General features: G+C 45.2%; 1 protein-coding gene across 7 annotated transcripts in view; it reads right to left on the reverse strand.

The window, feature by feature from the left end:
• The window catches only part of HECW1 (HECT, C2 and WW domain containing E3 ubiquitin protein ligase 1), a 314683-nt gene that overhangs the window by 119722 nt on the left and 175711 nt on the right, over positions 1-19250 (reverse strand). The gene's annotated exons all lie outside the window — the stretch shown is intronic.

The following is a 19250-nucleotide window of genomic DNA, read 5'->3' on the forward strand; positions in this document are numbered from 1 at the left end:
AAGAGATTCTTAGTTTTAGAACTAAGAATCAATGACCTGACCATTAATCAAAGCAGTGTTTTTATCTAGGTAATCATTTAAGCCCTAGTGACCTAAGTCACCCTTTCCTGGAGATTTTCCTTAAGAAAACAGAATGGTACAAAAATACTACTGTGATTTTAATACAGCACTTCCTCACCCCCAAAAAAGAACTGTTTATTAACCAGGAGATGCACCTTCTGCATTTATAACATCATATTAGTAGTGTAGAAAATCTTGTTTCAGAAAGTTTATTGCATACATGTAAGAAAGACTTCCAAGACCTCAGTAATACCCTGTGCAAAATCCAGCTGTGAATTATGATTACAATAAGCATTGAGGAAGACCTGGAAAAAAATAATTTCAAAAGATGACCCTTTTGTACTCCACAGTTTAGGTTTTAATGTCACTCTTTGCTTAACTGAGTTTACTGGTGGCCTTGCTCTTGTGCAGCTTAGGACCTAGGCTACCTTGTGGCCATGATCAGAACCGGGAAGCAAGAACATCTTCAAGCCAGTGTCTGGGGTACAAGGAGGCACCTACCATCAACAATTTTTACTGCTGTTTCCCTGACCAGAGCAAAGGAGATGCTATCAGGAGCCAGGCTCCAAGTCCAGCAGAGAGGTGGAGCTACTATTTCTACCTCCCACCAACTTTGGAGTCACAAACCAAGTGCTGCTCTGCTCCTGGGAAGCTGCAGCTCCTTGCCACTCTTGCAGTTCAGCTTCCAGGAAAAAAAAAAAAGAAAAAAGAGCATTTATGCAGTGAAGTTCCAATTTCTGCCAGGAAACAGTAACTGAAGTCCCACTCAGCTGTGACTCATTGCTCAGTATATTAAATATTGTGTATTCAAGCTTAACTTACAAAACAAGCTGCTCTTTGCTCCCAGAGAGTGCAAAACCTGGGCAAGGGAGCACAGCAGCCCAGCCAGCAGGGATTAAGCAACAAGCACAGCTGGCTGGTTGAGACACAGATAAAGCCTAGATCATAAATACTCAGGGAGAATTTGGGCATTGCCATTTAAAAAATGGGCTCTGTTGGACTTGATTGTTTGTCACACTTACTTTGTTTCTTACAAAATATTTAAATGGGAAAAAGGGTACTGGGTAGAGCAGGACTGCCAGCAGCCTCCAACATCTAATTACTTGCAACTGCACTTTTAGCTTTCTCAGCTAAGCAGGCCCCCACTGATCTCTGGGGAGATATTTAAATCAGCTTTTGCGTATCTATGAGAATTTTATGACAAGAATTCAGTAACCTTTAGCAGCTGAAGCTGTGATCCTACCAAGGAACAATGACATTTCCTTGTCAAGATGTATTTTTCACACTGTGCCACTGCCTGGCATTTATTACACATTATTCTTTAATGCTTACCACTTGTGGTCTTTTCATGGTTTTGTCCAGGACAGTAACTGAGCCAACCAACCTAGATATGCACACATTAGCAAAATGTCCTTATATCCTTTTTTCCAGTCCTTAAATGTTTCTCTGGGGCTTTAAGATCTGCCAGGAAATCAGTATGCAGAGTTTAACAGTCTGTGCTTTGAACAGACTGGGGTGGGTATGATGAAGCCTTGAAAATACCAGCCTGTTCAAAACTTAAATATGTGTTGCCATTAGATGGCCCTTTTGGGGCCATCTCTGCACTAGTGAAACTATACTGAGAGAGTTACACCAGAGTATTGTCATGAATCCTGATGTAGGCAAAGAATCTCCAGCATGGCCAAACCTACATCGGCAAAACTTGGCATTGTACCAAGAAAGTAATAAAAAAAAGGTCCAACTCCACAAATGAAGCAACAGAAAACTAAATGTTTGCTCCTAAAGGATGCTGTGCAGCAGGTATACCCCACACCATCCTGTTAAGTGCTCATCCTTCAGACACACAGTCACAGGGTTTATAAACCAGCCTAAACACCTGATGTAGCCCTTAGTTTGTCTCAGTGTAACTCTGTGGGAGGCAATGCTCCATCAAGATGCTAGGCATTTCCATCACATCTAGCACCTAACCTTAAGTATCTGAAGCACACCACACCACCATTTTTGAAGCTTTTCTGATTATCTTCCTGTCCAGGCAGCTGAGAAAGGAGAAGCACAGCAGAAAGCCTGAGAGAGAGACTGACAGTTATTGTTGGGCTGAGATGTGGAGTATGTGCCATTAAAGACTTCATACAACCGAGCCAAATGCCTCCTGTACAGCTCTACCATTCCAAACCTGTGCTCCCCATTCTCTGGTGGCCTGGTGGCACTGGTATGCCATCTGCCCCACACATACACTGCACCTTCTCACCCATGACACAGGTCCTCAGGCAGGGCAGGGCACATGCCAGAGGGGGCTCAAGAGCAGGTAGATGTCCACTCTGAAGGAAGGAGCAATTGATTATGCATGGATGTACCCAGGGAAGGATATGAGGAGGGCCAGGGAAGCGATTACACTTTCATATTGGCATTTCAAGGAGTTGGAGAGAACAGTGGGGGAGGAAGGGAATCAAATCTCCTGACATTAAGTCTGACTTTCTGAAAATGAAAAGAGCTATTTGCTGCAGTTTGGAATCACTGTTTTCTGCTGCAATACCAGACTGTCCCATAGCAGTGAGGACAAGGCTAACAGATCTTGATGCAGGGTATGACTAAAGAGGGCACATGGTCACCACCACTCACCAGCCACCACACCAAACAGGATTCTTAGTGTCTTGAGGCCTGGGATGAGGAAGTGCATGGGTCATACTCTTCCTGCTTGCCATTTATCATAAAAGAAATTCAGGCTGATTTTAGTAGCTACAATGTAATTACATGGGGAGTTTTATCACTGTAAGTAAACCTTGAATTTAGTCATCAGAAGGCAAAAACCCCTCTGCCTTCTGAACTGCCACTTAAAACATGGTTAGTTGAGAGAAAGACAACATTCATCTGGTCACTTGACATCCTATGGGCTTGAAGTCCTTGGCTGGAAAAGGAACAAATGTGATTTTCCCTGAACAACTTTGTTGCTCTTTCATGCCCTTGAAGTAAGAGCTCAATCTGAATTAGTTCAATATTTTTAGTTTTCATTATCATGTTTGCACATAGTGCAGCCCGGCCCAATGATTTGACAAGTCCTGCTGATACTAAGCAGGGTGAATATGCTTCTTTTCCATGTTTCTGTTGCACCTAAACATGAAGAGATGGAAAGTTAGGTGCAACTTCAAGCCTAACTGAATCTCTAGGAAAACTGAAGGTTTCCTGAAGCAAACTGAAACCTCGTTTCGCTTTCCTTGCTCGTAGTGCATTAGGGTGCACAGGGCTAGTGCATTGCCATTGATGGGAGTGCAGCACTCAGAAGAGTATTGATACTTCCAGTACACATATACTGTAAATTCTTCTTCTGGTCTGCTACAGTTTCCCAACCTCTGGAGCGTGGCAAAAGACAACTGCCAGACCTACAAAACATAGGAAGGTACTTGAGGCCAGATTCAGGCACCTCTGGATCTGCAGAGCTCAGGAAAAGGTCCACATGTAGTAGCACTTTTAAATTATTTTCAGTAGAGAGTAAAAAGAAGACAGGAACTGACTGAGAGCTAAAAGTAAGTGTCTTGTCCTGGTATCACTTTTCCTTGTGAGTAGTTCCTTCAAATGCTGGAGGGGAGTTATGAGACCCTGAATGAGAAAGGAGGCAGGCTTCACAGGAGCCCCTGAGATTCCCTTGCTTGGAGAGGAGAGGAGAGGTTCGGTTCGGAGAGGAGAGGAGAGGTTCAGAGAGGAGAGGTTCGGAGAGGTTCGGAGAGGAGAGGTTCGGAGAGGTTCGGAGAGGTTCAGAGAGGAGAGGTTCGGAGAGGTTCGGAGAGGTTCGGAGAGGTTCGGAGAGGTTCGGAGAGGAGAGGAGAGGAGAGGAGAGGAGAGGAGAGGAGAGGAGAGGAGAGGAGAGGAGAGGAGGGGAGAGGAGAGGAGGGGAGGGGAGGGGAGGGGAGGGGAGGGGAGGGGAGGGGAGGGGAGGGGAGAGGAGGGGAGGGGAGGGGAGGGGAGGGGAGGGGAGGGGAGGGGAGAGGAGAGGAGAGGAGAGGAGAGGAGAAGGAGAAGGAGAAGGAGAAGGAGAAGGAGAAGGAGAAGGAGAAGGAGAAGGAGAAGGAGAAGGAGAAGGAGAAGGAGAAGGAGAAGGAGAAGGAAAAGGAAAAGGAAAAGGAAAAGGAAAAGGAAAAGGAAAAGGAAAAGGAAAACTTGAGAAATCCCAGAATACTACAGCCCATCAGCTCTTGCTGACACAAAACTCCAAGTGCATTGCTTAAAGCAGAAGCTAAGAAATAGAGATGCTCATAGCTAATTAAAACCTTCTCCTAAAATACCTTATCCTCCACCAGTCTAACTAGATATGTGGAAGAGTACCAAGGACAATGCTCTTGCTCCTGAAAGTGGCTTACAGAGCACATCTTGGGTGCCCCTGTTCAGCATCTCTGTACCTCAAGGCAATGATGAGGCAAATATTTTTGGACACACAGTTGGTCTTGCTGATATTAAATGGGATGAGCATGATTTTATTGCCTGTTTCGTGCACAGTTAGATATGCACAGCTGACATGCAAGCACTTACTAATCTTCCTACACACAGCACAGAAGAACACTGTTAATGCTTTAGTTGCAATGTTTTTTAACACACTATCCCCTCCACGAGGGCATTTTTGGCCCTGGTGAATACACAAAGACTCAAAGCTAAGCATATTTTTCTTTTCCCATAAGTAAAAGAAACACCTGGTTAAAGAAATCTTACTTTTCACTAACAGCCAAAGCATTTCTGTATCAGTAATTTCTGCTGCAAAAGAGTGATAATGTTTAATAATCAGAACTGGTATAAATTATCTCACATCAGCCAGTACTACTTACATTTAAAACAGAAAACTGCAGTGATATGAAGAACAGTGCTGCATTATTTGCTTTTGCATTTGTTGACTTCATATAGTGAACATCATGGCTGTGATGTCATGGTCAGTCCAATCAAGTTCCAATTTTGAAAGGTGGTATTTAAATTCTAGACTGTTTTACACTAACAGCAGAGTGTATAACTACGGTAATATTTAATGCAGATTAAATTGGTGCTTTAACCTGGCAAAGTTCTAGCCAGGAGCTTCTCTTTCAAACAGCAAATCTAAGAACACATCAAAGTATTCAGAGAAGCTCACACTTGCAGGTGGTACTAACTAAACCTGTATTGAACCTTTAGTTAGCCTGGAGAAGAGAAGGCTCAGGGGAGACCTTATTGCTTTCTACAACTACCAGAAGGGTGGCTGTAGCCAGGAGGGGATTGGTCTCTTCTCCCAGGCAACCAGCACCAGAACAAGAGGACACAGTCTCAAGCTGCACCAGGGGAAGTTTAGGCTTGAGGGTAGGAGAAAGTTCTTCACAGAGAGTTGTTAGCCATTGGAATGTGCTACCCAGGGAGGTGGTAGAGTCACCGTCCCTGGAGGTGTTCAAGAGGGGACTGGACATGGCACTTTGTGCCATGGTTTAGTAGTCATGAGATATTGGGTGATAGGTTGGACTTGATGATCTTTGAGGTCTCTTCCAACCTTATTGATTCTATGATTCTATGAAGATAGAAGTCTACAAAGAAAGAAAACAAAAGTACAGAAGTAGAGCAGCAATGTATTTTCTGTTTGTATGGAATGGCTCTGAGGATGAAAAGTAATAGACAAGAGCATTGCCCAAAGGGAAAGCTGTGACCTGTGCTTGAAGCAAATCATAAGTCAAAAATAGCCTCAATTCAGTCCCAAATTGTGCATCAGCAAACAGAAAAACTGTTGTTAGATGTGCCAGAGTTAAAAACATGAAGCTGCAGAACTGGGGCAAAAGACAGTCTGTCCAGTAATTGCCTGCACTGTGCTTCAAGCTCCAGTTCTCTGTTCCCTGCTCTTCCAGAGCACTAAATTTGCACCCAGGTTTAAAGCAAAATAAATAAGGTTAACACCCTGAATTTGATGGTCAGGAAGAAAAGCAGAAGCTCACATCTTCTTTCATCTGTTTACATCCCTTAGTTCATCTGAGATGTAAGGGCAGGTCCCAAACTGCCCAGCACAATGCAAAGTACAGGTGTTACAAAGAGATCTTGAGAAAATTATTCTCCCTTAACACTTCTCTTGCCTTTTACTGTTGCCTTCCAGATTTCACTGAACTCTTAACTTTAGGACAACGCTCTAAGCAAGCAGAAAAAGGCTTGCATTTTCCACAGCTCAGCAGCAAGGAATCTTTTTCCAGTGAAAGAATGCAAGACATGATCCCAAGTTCACACTTCATATCCTATCATTCTCCTTGAGAGTGAAATTCTCAGCAAATCTGCAAATGGGAGAATACTCACATTTCCTCTCAAGTGCTGCACTTAAAAAGAAATAGTTTTTGAAGAAAAATGGACTCAAACACAGACTGAATACATGCTTCCTTTCTCTCCATCACTTGACTGCTTCCACATTTTGGGAAGACAGGGCACACAAAGATGCAAGGGAAAACCGTGAAAGGAGAAATGGGAGCCCAAGGTGCATGACTGTCCCTGACAGAATGATGGCTATAATCCCAGGCACCACTTTGAAATCTAGCCTTAATTAGTGGCAGTGCTTCAGCTACAACCCTCACCCTGCTAACAGAATTATCCAGCTCTTGAACGCAATATACTCCACTTATCCTGTTAGCTCGTTAAGCTGCTATGCTGGCTTTCCAGTATTTCTCTATCAGGCGCTTCCAAGCAGAAGCCAGTTCCTCTAGCAGCAGCCTAACCCCCTGATGGGCTCTCCATGGCCAGATTCCATCCCTGAAGGACTGTGACCACACACATGCAGAGTCTTCCTCTTGTGTCATGGTCAGCACCTTCTAACTGTGTAACACACCACTTTCTCAAAGCCATTTCCTAATCCAGGGGACAATTTGTCTTTTGTGGGCATATGGCAATTGCCCTTTACCTGCAGAAAGTCCCTTTTGCCTCATCTTGCAGCAGTGGTCATTGATTACTTCATTTATTCTCAGGAGACAGAGTTTTTTAATTTCATAACCTGTCTCCTAGAAACTCTTAAACAAAGGTAGCAAGGAGGTGAGCAAACCATTTTTTTTCACATTTAAAATGTCATTAATTCTTTCAGCAGATTCTAGCCAACAAACCCTGGCAGCCAAACTAAATCACCAGAAAAACACAGCTTCTGAGTATCATCAGTAAAGTCCTCTAGAAGGCAGCTATCAACAGGGTTATGACAAGAGGGCATTCAGTGACAGTACATACCAAGTGTATGAGGTCTCCACATTGGCATGGAGATATTTCATATTCTCCACCCTACCCTGTGTGGGTAGAATGGTATTTCAGCATAACCAGAAGCAAGAAGAGGGATGTCAAGAACAATGACTTCCAATCAGAACAAAATTGAGGACTGAGGCAACAAATCAGTATCTCCTACAGAGCCCAGTATCTTTTTCTTCCAAAATGCTATTAGCTTCAGCTTTTTAATTGTTTCAACAGTACTGCCTAATAAATTCCGCTATCCTTTGGCAGCAGAGGAAAAGCTTTGATCAGAGATTCTGATCTTCACTTGTTCTTTGAAATGTCTTTTAAATAAACTCTCAGATTTTCAGATACTTACACAGTCATACGTGCATATGGATTGGCTTTGGATCATGCTTTCTGGGTTGATGGTCGGACTACATCTGAGTAGAAGCCCATTTTTTTTCTGGGAGGACTGGTTTCTGCAGCATATCTCACCAAGCGTTCAAACACTGGCTCTGGGGCTGCATGCTGCTTGAGGTCAGTGACCTTCTGAATGTCAGTGAGTCTCTCAGCAAGTTTCAAATTGTTCAAAGGATGGCAGTAGCTCACAGTTCCTATGTGCAAAATGAAGTCCAGTTGAGTTGTGTTTCCCAGAGCTACCCTCATCCACAAAAATGCCTCTAAGAAAAACTGGGTTTATGGTGAGATTTACATCAGGCAGCTGCCTAATGCAGGACAGGATCGGCCTTGCACACCTGATGGGTTCATACACAGAGTATTAATGTGCTTAAGTGCTCTGACAGCAAGAACTGCTTGTAAATATTATCCTCTCAGGAAGAGCTAAGCAGAACTCTACAACCTACTGAAGCAACCAGGAGGTTTGCCATTAGCAGGCAAGACAGGCCCTGTTTGGATTCTGTAATTCTCCATAAAGCTTGCCCTTGCAAGATTTTAGTAACTTTTTAATAAAACAGGGCTTGGTTGGTTTGTTTTTGGTTTTTTTTGGTATGGAGAACTAGAAAACTGCTGCTAGTACCTTTTCTCCAACCAGGGTTGGAAGGGTGGAGTGATAGGAAGGGCCTTCAACCTGTTGGCCAGAAGCATGCTGTGAACACTGCAGCAAAGGCAAGGTCTAACAGAGGTGAGGCAGGGGTAATGGGAGGCAGGAGGGTAGCTCCCATGAAACCCCTTGGGGGATCAATGGGGTGACATGGCTGGCAGCCCAGCTGAAGTACTTCTACACCAATGCACACAGCATGGGCAGCAAACAGGAGGAGCTGGAAGCTACCCTGCTACAGGAAAGCTGTGACATACTGGCAATTATGGAAACTTGGTGGGATGAATCCTATGACTGGAGTGTGGCTACCAGTGGCTACAAGCTGTTCAGAAGGGACAGGGAAGAGGAAGAAGGGGTGGAGGTGTTGCCTTCTATGTAAAGAGGTGGATAGAGTGTGAAGAGTTGTTGCTAAAGACTAGCCATGAGCAGCTCTAAAGCTTATGGGTAGTTATTAGGGATCAGAACAACAAGGGGAGCCTTGTGGTAGGAGTCTACTACAGGCTGCCCGATCAATCAGAGCCTATTGATGAAGCCTTACTCCAGCTCGAGGAGGCACTGTGATCAGAGGCTCTCATCCTGCTGGGAGATTTTAAACACCCTGATACCTGTCAAAAACAGCATGGCTAGCTGTAGGCTATCCAGGAGGCTCCTAGAGTGCCTAGATGACAACTTTTTAGTACAAGAAATGAACAGCCCTGCCCAAGTGTATGTGTTATTTGACCTGTGGGTCACAAATGAAAATGAAGTCATCAGGGATGTCAAAGCTGAAGGCAGCCTGGGCTGCAATCATCATGCACTAGTACAATTCACTGTTCAAATGGGTATGAAGCCCATGAGAAGCATAGTGAGACCCTTAATTTTAGGAAAGCAAAATTTCAGTTCTTCAAGCAGTTAGCAAATAGGACTCTGTGGGAAATGGCTCTCAGAGACAAGAAAGCAGAATGGAGCTGGCAGATCTTTAAGGATGCTTTGTATAGAGCACGAGAGATCTCAATCCCTATGTGTAAGAAACGAGGCAGGGAAAGCAAGAGACCACAATGGCTGAGCTGTGACCTGCAGGTCAAACTAAAGAGCGTGGGACCCTGGTGTAGTAACAGACTCAGTGGAGTGGGCAAAATGGCTGGACTTGATGATTTTGGGGGTCCTATCTAGCCTGGAAGATAATGGCATTCCATGGCTCTACGATCTCCTGCCCATCTTGTTGGCCAGCACAGCCAAATTTCTCATTGCTTTCATGCTTTGTTTGCTCCTCAGTAGAGGAGATTGACTAAATATGCCCTTGTAAGCCCATCTTCAAGGGCTGAGGAGCAGCTGGGTGCAGGAGTGGTTCCTGCCACAGCCTGAGGGAAAAGTAGCAGCATGAGCTACATCCTTGAAGCCTAGCAGCAAAGAACATGTCAGGGATGTCCAGCAGCTGTGCCAAGTGGCCACCTGGGGCAGGGAAAGCTCCCTGGGCACCCTGGACACGGGGACTGCCTCAGGGCCGGCACCCCGAAGGATTGATTCCTCTGAAGGATGCTGGGCAGAGGGGCGCTGGGCGGGGCGCTGGTGGGCAGGGCTGTGCATGGGGAGCTGTCACCTGATGTCACAGGGCCACCACCTGGCAACGGCAGCGCTATGCCACCAGACAGTATAAAAGGGAGCATCCTCCCGTGCCTGCTGACAGACGCAGAGGAGGTCCCGGAGGAGCAGGTGGTATGACTTGGTGAGGCCTGAGAGGTGAAGAGCAGAGGCTAGACCAGGCTGCTGGGGATGAGAACAACCACCGATTGCTGGAGCTGCCTGAGGCTTTTTCAGCTGGGTAGCAAGAGCAAGACCAAGGGAATGTGTTATCAGGAGCCCTGCAGAGATCACCATCTTCACCCCCTGCAGGGGCAGCGGCAGCAGGCAGGGGAAGGATTTTTGTCCTCAAGGCCTATCAGGCCAGGGGCATTTGGCTACTCTGGGAAGCCCCTGAGAGAATAGCTGCAGGCTGAGGGAGAAGAGGGCTTGGGCATCTCCTGGGAGGCATGAGAAGCCTGTGGGAGGAGGAAGCAGGTCTTGCTCACATGCTCAGGGAGTAGCCGATCGCCAGCGCTGGGGTCAGGAAGGAATTTTTTCCCCCGGGGCACATTGGCACTGGTCCCTGGGGGTTTTTTGCCTTCCTCTGCAGCACTGAGCATCACCGCTTGCCAGGGCTCCTCCGCTCCCTTTCGGCTGGGTTACTGCCTGCTGCTCATGCACCAGGAAGATGGCCTCTCATGCCCTGCAGCTAGGGCAGGAAGGCTTTTTTCCCCTCACAAGGGACTATTAAGTGTCCCCGGGGTTTTTTTGCCTTCCTCTGCAGCACTGAGCACATTCCCTTGGCCAGGCCTCTTTGGGGCCATTCTGGCCAGGGGTCTGCTGCTTGTGCTACACAAAGGTGGCCCTCGGGCTGCAGAGCCAGTGACAGAAAGCTCTCTAGACCACCCTAGCTAGCCAGGTGCCTGTTGCTTGTCCTCCTCAAAGGTGGCCTTCGGGCCGCCCATCCAGAGGGAGCAGCCATCTACCATGGCAGCACAGGGAGGGAACTCTTGTGCTCCACACGTGGCCTTTGGGCCGCTCCTCAAAGGTGGCCTTCGGGCCGCCCATCCAGAGGGAGCAGCCATCTACCATGGCAGGACAGGGAGGGAACTCTTGTGCTCCACAGGTGGCCTTTGGGCCGCTCCACAAAGGTGGCCTTCGGGCCGCCCATCCAGAGGGAGCAGCCATCTACCATGGCAGCACAGGGAGGGAACTCTTGTGCTCCACACGTGGCCTTCGGGCCGCTCATGCAGGAGGAGGCAAGCTCTCTAGACTCAGGGTAGGGAACCTGTCACTCATGCTCTGCAGAGGTGGCCTTTGGGATGGACATCCAGGAGGAGGAATCTTTCTAGATTCCCAGGACAATGAAGCATAAAAACAATAAAATAACACAAACCAACATAAACCAAAATAAAATCCTATTTCCACCTGTACCCTTTGTGTTTTGTGTCCTTTGAAGTGGTTTTGGAGGTGGAAAACCCCCAGCATTTCAAGCAAAGAACATGTTCATGGTTCCTACACTCATGGGGAGTGCAGGGAACAGAAGAGCACAGTTCTGCTGTGGGATGCTGAGGTCAGCATCACAACAGGCTTTGACACAGGGCTGAGGGCTCCATCCAGGAGAGCAGCTCACTGCAGTGCAATATCAGCTTCATCCAGGAGACAGGAACAGACACACTTATAACACCTCTGAGGCAGAGCCTGGAGACCCCTGGCTGAGCTAAGAGACAACCCCGGGGCGTTTAGCATGAGATGGTAGGAGTGGGAGTCCCAGGGGAGGCTGGTCCCAGCAACTGACACATAGGAGCACACACAGGACCCTGACAGAAACAGACTTGCACTGCTCAATGGCTTGAAGCCCAAATGGAGAGCACTGACAAGTGGTGCCCCTCAGGGGTCTGTACTGGGACCTGTGCTGTTTAGTATTTTTATCATTAATATAAACATTGAGGTTGAATGCACCATCAGCAAGTTTGCAGATGACACCAAGCTGAGTGGTGATGCCAATATGCCAGAGGGACAGGATGTCATCCAGAGGGTCCTGGAATAAGCTGGGAGGTGGCCCAGGTGAACCTCATGAGATTTAATAAGAGCAAGTGCAGAGTCCTGCACCTGAGCCAGACCAATCCTCATTATCAGTGCAGGCTGGAGATGAGGTGATAGGAAGTAGCCCTGTGGAAAAATACTTGGGGGTGCTGATGGACGAGAAACTGGACATGAACAAGCAGTGTGTGCTTGCAGCCCAGAAGGCAAATCACATCCTGGGACGCATTAAAAGAAGCATGGCCAGCAGATGGAGAGAGATGATTCTGCCACTTTACTCTGGTGAGACCTCACCTGGAGTACTGCGTCCAGATCCAGAGCTCTAAATGCAGGAAGGACTTGGACCTGATACAGTGGGTCCAGCAGAGGGCCACAAAAAAGATCAGGGAGTTGGAGCACCTCTGATACAATAGAGAAGACAAGATTTAGATAGGATATCAGAAATTCTTTACCATGAGTGTAGTGGAACACTGGAAGAGTTTGTCCAGGGAGGTTGTTTGGGGCCCATGCCTGGAGATATTCAAAGTCAGGCTCTACAGGGCTCTGGACAACCTGATCTAGTTGAGGGTGCTCCTGCTTACTGCAGAGGGTGTTGGGACAAGATGACCTTTGGAGGTCCCTTCCAACCCAGACCATTCTATGATTTTTTTGCACTACAGAATGATGAGAGCTATCAAAACATAGCACATATGTAGTGGAAAGAATCTAAACTCTGACACATCCACAATGTCTTTAGAAAGTGGCAAACTGTTAGACAGCAGTTTGTACTTCCAGGCAGCCTACATTAGAGATTCAGAAACTCCTCACTCTCCTAATGCAGTTTGGCTGGGACAAGTACATAGATAAGTAGCACTGGCACGTGTGAGAGACAATCACATCTTTCAGCTGAGCTGTGTCTGAAGGAGGGCTCACTGCATTAGTCTTGCTCTCAAAGTGTCTGGACAAGGGAACTGAGTCAATGACCCTTTACATCATAGAAGAAGCAGCAAGGCAGTGAACAATGCCTATTCTTCTAAATGAATACCCCAAATACAATTCCCTATGAATATCATTATTTCCAGAAGTGAGTTACAGACCCTTTATTTTCAACCTTGGATCCTACTTTTGGCAGAAATGAGGTGACTGTGGAGATTTATAGTCTGATTTTAAAAGTACAGAAGTATCTCTTCTACTTCAAATGTCCCTCTATCTTGCTGAATTACTAATAAAATAGTTTGCTCCACAGAGTATTTGTCTAGTTTTGATGGTATAGAAAGGGTAAAGCTGAGAAGATAAAAGAAAATATCTTCTCCTTTTACAGTATCTACAGTCACTTATTTAATGCAGCCTCAACTCACACTCAGTGTTTCTCCTTTATCTTCTGGAAGACCCATTAGACCCAGCAGAAAGTGTTTATTGTGTCCCAGTAAACCCAGAGGGGTTTCCTGTTTGTTTGGGTGGTTGTTTTTCACATTTTTCTTTTTCTAATTTGCTTTGTTTTCCTGTTTGATTACTGCTGGCTACAGCTCCAGCATTTGCTGTCTTGTTTTTTTTAGGCTGCTTTCTAGAGGAGTAGGTTTTAAAAGTCAACAGCTTTCCTGAGTGAAGTGGGCTGGTGGGAATACTGATTGTAATCAAGCTACCACACAATAATCAACATTGGAAGGGATGTCTTGAAGTCATCTGACCATTTGAGTCAAAGGAGGACCAAGTTAGAGCAGGCTACTCACAGCCCTGTCTAGTTCAGCCTTGGGTATCTCCAAGAAAGAAAATCTCACAAGCTCTCTGGATGACCTGTTCTAATGTTTGACAATTGTCTTGAGACAAAAATAATTCCTGGGGTCTAATCAGAATGTCCCTTGGTGCAATCTGAGTCTGTGGCCTGCTGTCATTTCATCATGCACTGTGAGAAGAGTCTGCCTCCTTCTTCTCTACCATTTCCCATGAGGTAAAGGCATCAGTAAGATCCCACCCAAGACTTCTCTTAAGACTACACAAATCCAGCTCTGTCTTTGCTACTCCCCATCTGTAATCTGCAGTCTGAAGGAAAAAGAAAACAGGGGCCAGACTCATCCTGAAAAATGACTGTGGTGGGGTGTTACAGCAAACTCAAGGTATGGCAAAGACTTTAGAGGGGGAAGGGAAGGGAAAAGCATTTACAAAACCTGATCTCTAACAACAGATGAATTCACTACAGTAATTTGGTCATCACAGAAAGCCTCATGAAGGATTTGGCCTTCTGCATATTGGATACAAAAGATGCCTGAATATGAAGTTGTTAAATATGACAAGAGGGGAAAGGGATGTCAACTAAATGCAGGAATACTGTCACTGCAGAGAAACCATTAACTACAGGGTGTATAATGATATCATTCTTGTAGGTCTTAGTAAATAAGTCACATCAGCAACACAGGTGTTTTCTGTTGCATGTGTCAGTTTTGATGTGAATCAGTGCAGAATTAATCTCAAATGCTTCAGTCAATCCTAGGAAACCATTCTGTGGAACAGAGCAAGGCAATGCAGAGGTTCATACCCCATGCTACACACACCATCCTCATCATCCTCAGCCAGTACTCACATGGAAGAGAAGTGGATCCCATCTCCATGCAAACTTCATGTCCTCTGCTCCCCAGTTGCCAAACAAACTCTTGTGAAAGCAGGTGTCTTCTGCAGAAAACATCTCCCACTCATCCTCACCAGACACATTCCTTCCCTCTGCCAGCTCACCCCTTGCTTCCTTTCCTGAACAGGCACGTGCCTGCTCAGTTGCCTGCAGCTGTGTGAGTGGTGATGGGCAAGGCCAGGGGAGCACAGCAGGGCTTTTGCTGCTGCCATTTGCAAATCAGCTTTACGTTAACAGATACTGGGTACCCTCAAACACTTCACCTAGGAGTTGTAGCACAGTCATAGTCTGCTAGACAAAAGGCCATCAACGTGGTGGTACCTGAAATAGAGTCCATTACACATTTTGTGAAGTCAATTTTAACAATTGCCCTGGGCTAGTTTGGTAGCGTGAGCGATGCTGGTGGTCCTTTGCTAAGAATATCAACATATGGTTTAATGAATGTGCTTCATACTTGTGCTCACCATAAGGACAAAAAGGGCCTTGGTGTAAATAAGAAACAGATCCACTGAGTTAAAAAGGGAGTTGAGTAAGAACAACTTAGTTGCTTTCCACCAGACTTTACAGATGTAAGAATTGAAGCCTGCTTTTAACTGGAAATATCAAGTGGGGAGGGGTTCATGCTTTCATATGGATGGAAATGTGCTTGTCTGAGAGCTCAACTAGCTAGCTGGGAAAAAAAACCCTCAGATATTTAATGGAAACGGAAAATCTTTCTCCAGAGATTCAAGGATTAAAAATGAAAAAAGGTTAAAAATTGTATTAAAAAATATTCTTATGCACATCTGCTGATATTTAACATACTGACCTACATTTACCCACTTCAACCTCTTTTGTTCTTAATCCTTCATACAAGTAATACTTATAGCAAGAATTATTTAGAGAGAGATGCAATATTATATGACTGTATCCCATCAGCAAAACTATGTTAAGAGAACGCAATTACCCTGTCGAGCTCTCAGAATCCAGGAAACATAAACCTAAGAGATAAATATGAAGCATTAAGTCTGCCTCTTGATGAATACAAATGGCAATGATTCTTTCTTTCTTTAGCTGTCTCTGAACCATAATCTCTTATCAAAAACGTGTGTCAAGCAGCCTAAACTGCCTCCAGACGTTTATATGATGTTCACCCACAATCAGATTCATGCCCTACCACAGCAGGTAACTCCTAAAAGTGAGGAAGCAGGAGGTGCTTCATTCAGAAGTCTACCACCTTCACCTCTGAAGTGTACTCCAAAGATCTAAATCTGTCCTTCCTTCCTCCTTCAACAAAACTAAAACATCTGCTCTCAGCCCCACTGCATCATTTTAGGAACTGGGCTATTTTTCATTAATCTGACCAGGTGCAGGAGGCAGCCTCTAAGAACATACAAGACCAAAACATAGACAATTATACCAGTGGAGTGTGCTGAACAGTCACTGATCTTTCCATAATTTACTGAACTCCAGAAGGGAGTAATATGATGTGTAGACTATTAGTATGGCTATTATGTGACCATAACAAGAGACATTCAGAAAGCAAGTGGCTGGGAAATACCAGCCACGTATTGAACCCATTAACAAATAAATGGCTTGTGTAATGATCTTCTTGGTGCTGCTGAAATAAAATCACTTCACTTCCCATCTGTCATGCTTTTTATTTCTTCACTTCAACTCTGTGCTGCACTGCAAGTCTGCTAATTAAGCCACTCAAAAAATCTACATTTAGAAGTTCAAACAGGATCAGATGCCCAGTGAAGTTCAATTTGACTCAAGTGCTTTCTTTGAAACAACAAGAAGAAGAACCAGGGCAACAGGGCCAAGCCCAAATTGGTGCAACTGCTCTGTAAAGTGAAGAGTAGGCTATGACCAGTGATACCTAGGGATGGCTTAGCAACTCCACAATTAGCACTGCTTCATTAGAGCCCACAAGAGGGCAAGAAGTTGATGATGTTTTAATGGGTCTTGTGGAAGTGATGGCATTATCCTACTTCTTGTTCTGTTCTCAGCTGTTCCTCTGACTGCACAACCTACTCTGAGTAATAATTTAGCACCACATTCAAGAGAAGTGGTGACCCCCCTGCCCTGTATCCACACTCTCACCACACTGCGGTCTCTTTTCCCTTCTCTCCTAGATGTAGAGTCCTTGAATATGTCTGTGAAATATGCAGGTCATTTAGTGCAGAAAAAGCACAGAAGGGGACTTTAGGCCCAGTTCTTTCGTTACAAGTCTTTTCCAATCCTTTCTGATTTTGGCACCAAACTTAATCTTAGGTGCTTGCATTTAAACTTGCATTATGATCATAGTGTCATAGAATTCACTGAGCTGGAAGTAACCTCTAAAGGTAATCTAGCCCATCCATTCCTGCTATAAGCAGGAACATCTCCAAGTAGACCAGGTTGCTCAGAGCCCCATCAAGCCTGACCTTGAACGTCTCCAGGGATGGGGCCTCCACCACCTCTCTGGGCAATCTGTTCCAGTGTTCCACCACTCTTACTGTAAAGAACTTCTTCCTAATGTCCATGATGATCAAATAGATGACACCTCTGTCTTCATACAGATGGATGAAGAAATTACCAAGACTGCAACATTAAATGACATTTAAATGTGCAAACGGCTGTGTGCTGGAAAGCAGAGAAATTCCTCCTGGCTTGGAACAAACAAAAAGAACATAACAGCATGTTGAGAGTTACGGGCTGCTGCTCAGGAAATCAATGCTGATGTTCACAAAGAAAATTGTTTGTACCTCCTCTGCTCAATTTGTGTTTGTTAGATAATAAATTCTGAGTACTTGCCTCTCCTAAGTGGTGTAAAGCTATGAACGTGTGGTGGTAGGAGTCTGAACCACACTGAGCTGAAAAAGTCGATAATAAGTCATAATGAACATGCTGCCTGAAGTGACTCTGCTTGCTAGTTCTATATTGTTTTGAAAGACTATGCCAGCTTGGAAGAACATCCTTAAACATTTCCAGTAATGGCAGGGTGGCTGCAGCATGTACTCTGCACCTTGACTGAAGCAGGACTGTAAGAGCCAGCATTATTGAATAGCATTTGGAAGAACCCTTCAGTGCAAATAAGTTTTCTTGATATTGGAAGAAAATCTCTTGCTAACCATCCCAATTTAAAATGTGAGTAGAGGAAATAAACAATAACCTTTCCCTCCCTTTTATAACACAGTGACTATAGTGGCACTGCAGTCAGAGAGTAGTTACACTCTGGTTACACCCCCCAGCTCCAGTAATTCGTACAAATGGAGTGCTCACTACCTGACCAGGTAATTGGGTGCAAATACAATAGCTATTAGGTATCTGGACACTGAAAATGGCACCCAGGCTACTGAGGTGGCAATAAGAAATAATTTGCATGCGTCATTAACCTCCACATTCTTTGAATCAGTGCTAACTGGGACATAGAAAGCATAACCAAAAATGCAATTACACTAAACTAAGGGCTCGACTGTGCAGCTCTGAGGAGGCTGCTCACGCATGAGTATGCTTGAACATAACTAAGTGTTGCCCAATCAGGCTGTAAATCATAGAATCAATAAGGTTGGAAAAGACCTCAGAGATCATCAAAGCCAACCTATCACCCAACACCTCATGACTAACTAAACCATGGCTTCAAGTGCCACATCCAAAGCACTTCCCTGGCTTTATAATGAAACCAAACAGAATTGAGAAAAGGAATTAATGACATTGCTCAACTCTAACAACTGTAATAAGCCCTTGTATTTTGTAGCCAGGAAACCCTTCCAGTTTGGGGCTCCCCAGTTCAAGAATTCTGCTGGATAGAGTCCAACAGAGAGCTACAAGTATGATTAAGGGACTTTCTTCTCTGAAGAAAGAATGAGAGAACTGGGACTGTTTAGTCTGGAGAAGAGAAGGCCGAGAGGGGATCTTATTAACGTCTATAAATATCTGAGGGGTGTGTGCCAAGAGGAAGGGGCCAGGCTCTTTTCAGTGGCACCCGGTAACATGACAAGGAATAATGGATACATTAGCACACAGGAGGTTCCACCTCAGCATGAGGAGAAACTTCTTTACTGTTGATTACACGCTGCCTAGAGAGGTTGTGGAGTCTCCTTCTCTGGAGACTTTCAAAGCCAACCTGGACATCTTCCTGTGTGGCCTGCCCTAGGTGGTCTTGCTTTGGGGATTTGACCTGATGATCTCTGGAGGTCCCTTCCAACTCCTAAAATTCTGTGATTCTGTGATTGCCTCTGAGTGTGTGCTAGCTGTAGCCCCTACCATGGTTAGCGTATCCCTTCAGAACATACTGCCCTAGAGCCCAGTCTTAGATTAATTAAGGCTTTATTAATGAAAACCTTTCAGTTTTACTCCTCATCCTTTCCTTGCTCTCCTTTTTTAACTTCACCTCTCTAGAACATTTCCGAACAAGCATACAGTGAGTACACAGAGGACTTTGTAACATGCTTCTAAGCACACAGGAAAATCTTTGCCAATTCCCTGCAAAGACGTACTAGTACACTTCCTTCTTTTTCCTCTGATGAGCTCAATGTGAGCTATTACAACTTCTTACTTCCACATACTATGTTTTATGGCCTCATCTTGTCTGGCCTTGAACACCTCCCGGGAGGGGGCATTCGCAACTACTCTGGGCAACCTATTCCAGAGTTTCACCACCCTTGTACTGATGAACTTCTTCCTAAGACCCAGTCTAAACCCTCAGCTTAAAATCATTCTCCCTAGTCCTGTCACCAGATACCCTTAGGAAAGGTCCCTCTCCAGGCTTCCTGTAGGATCCCCGCAGGTATTGGCAGACAGTTCTAAGGTCCC

Source organism: Melanerpes formicivorus, unplaced genomic scaffold, assembly GCF_026170545.1.
Source record: "Melanerpes formicivorus ecotype bairdi unplaced genomic scaffold, bMelFor1.0.p_v2 SCAF_24, whole genome shotgun sequence".
NCBI classification, from domain to species: Eukaryota; Metazoa; Chordata; class Aves; order Piciformes; family Picidae; genus Melanerpes; species Melanerpes formicivorus.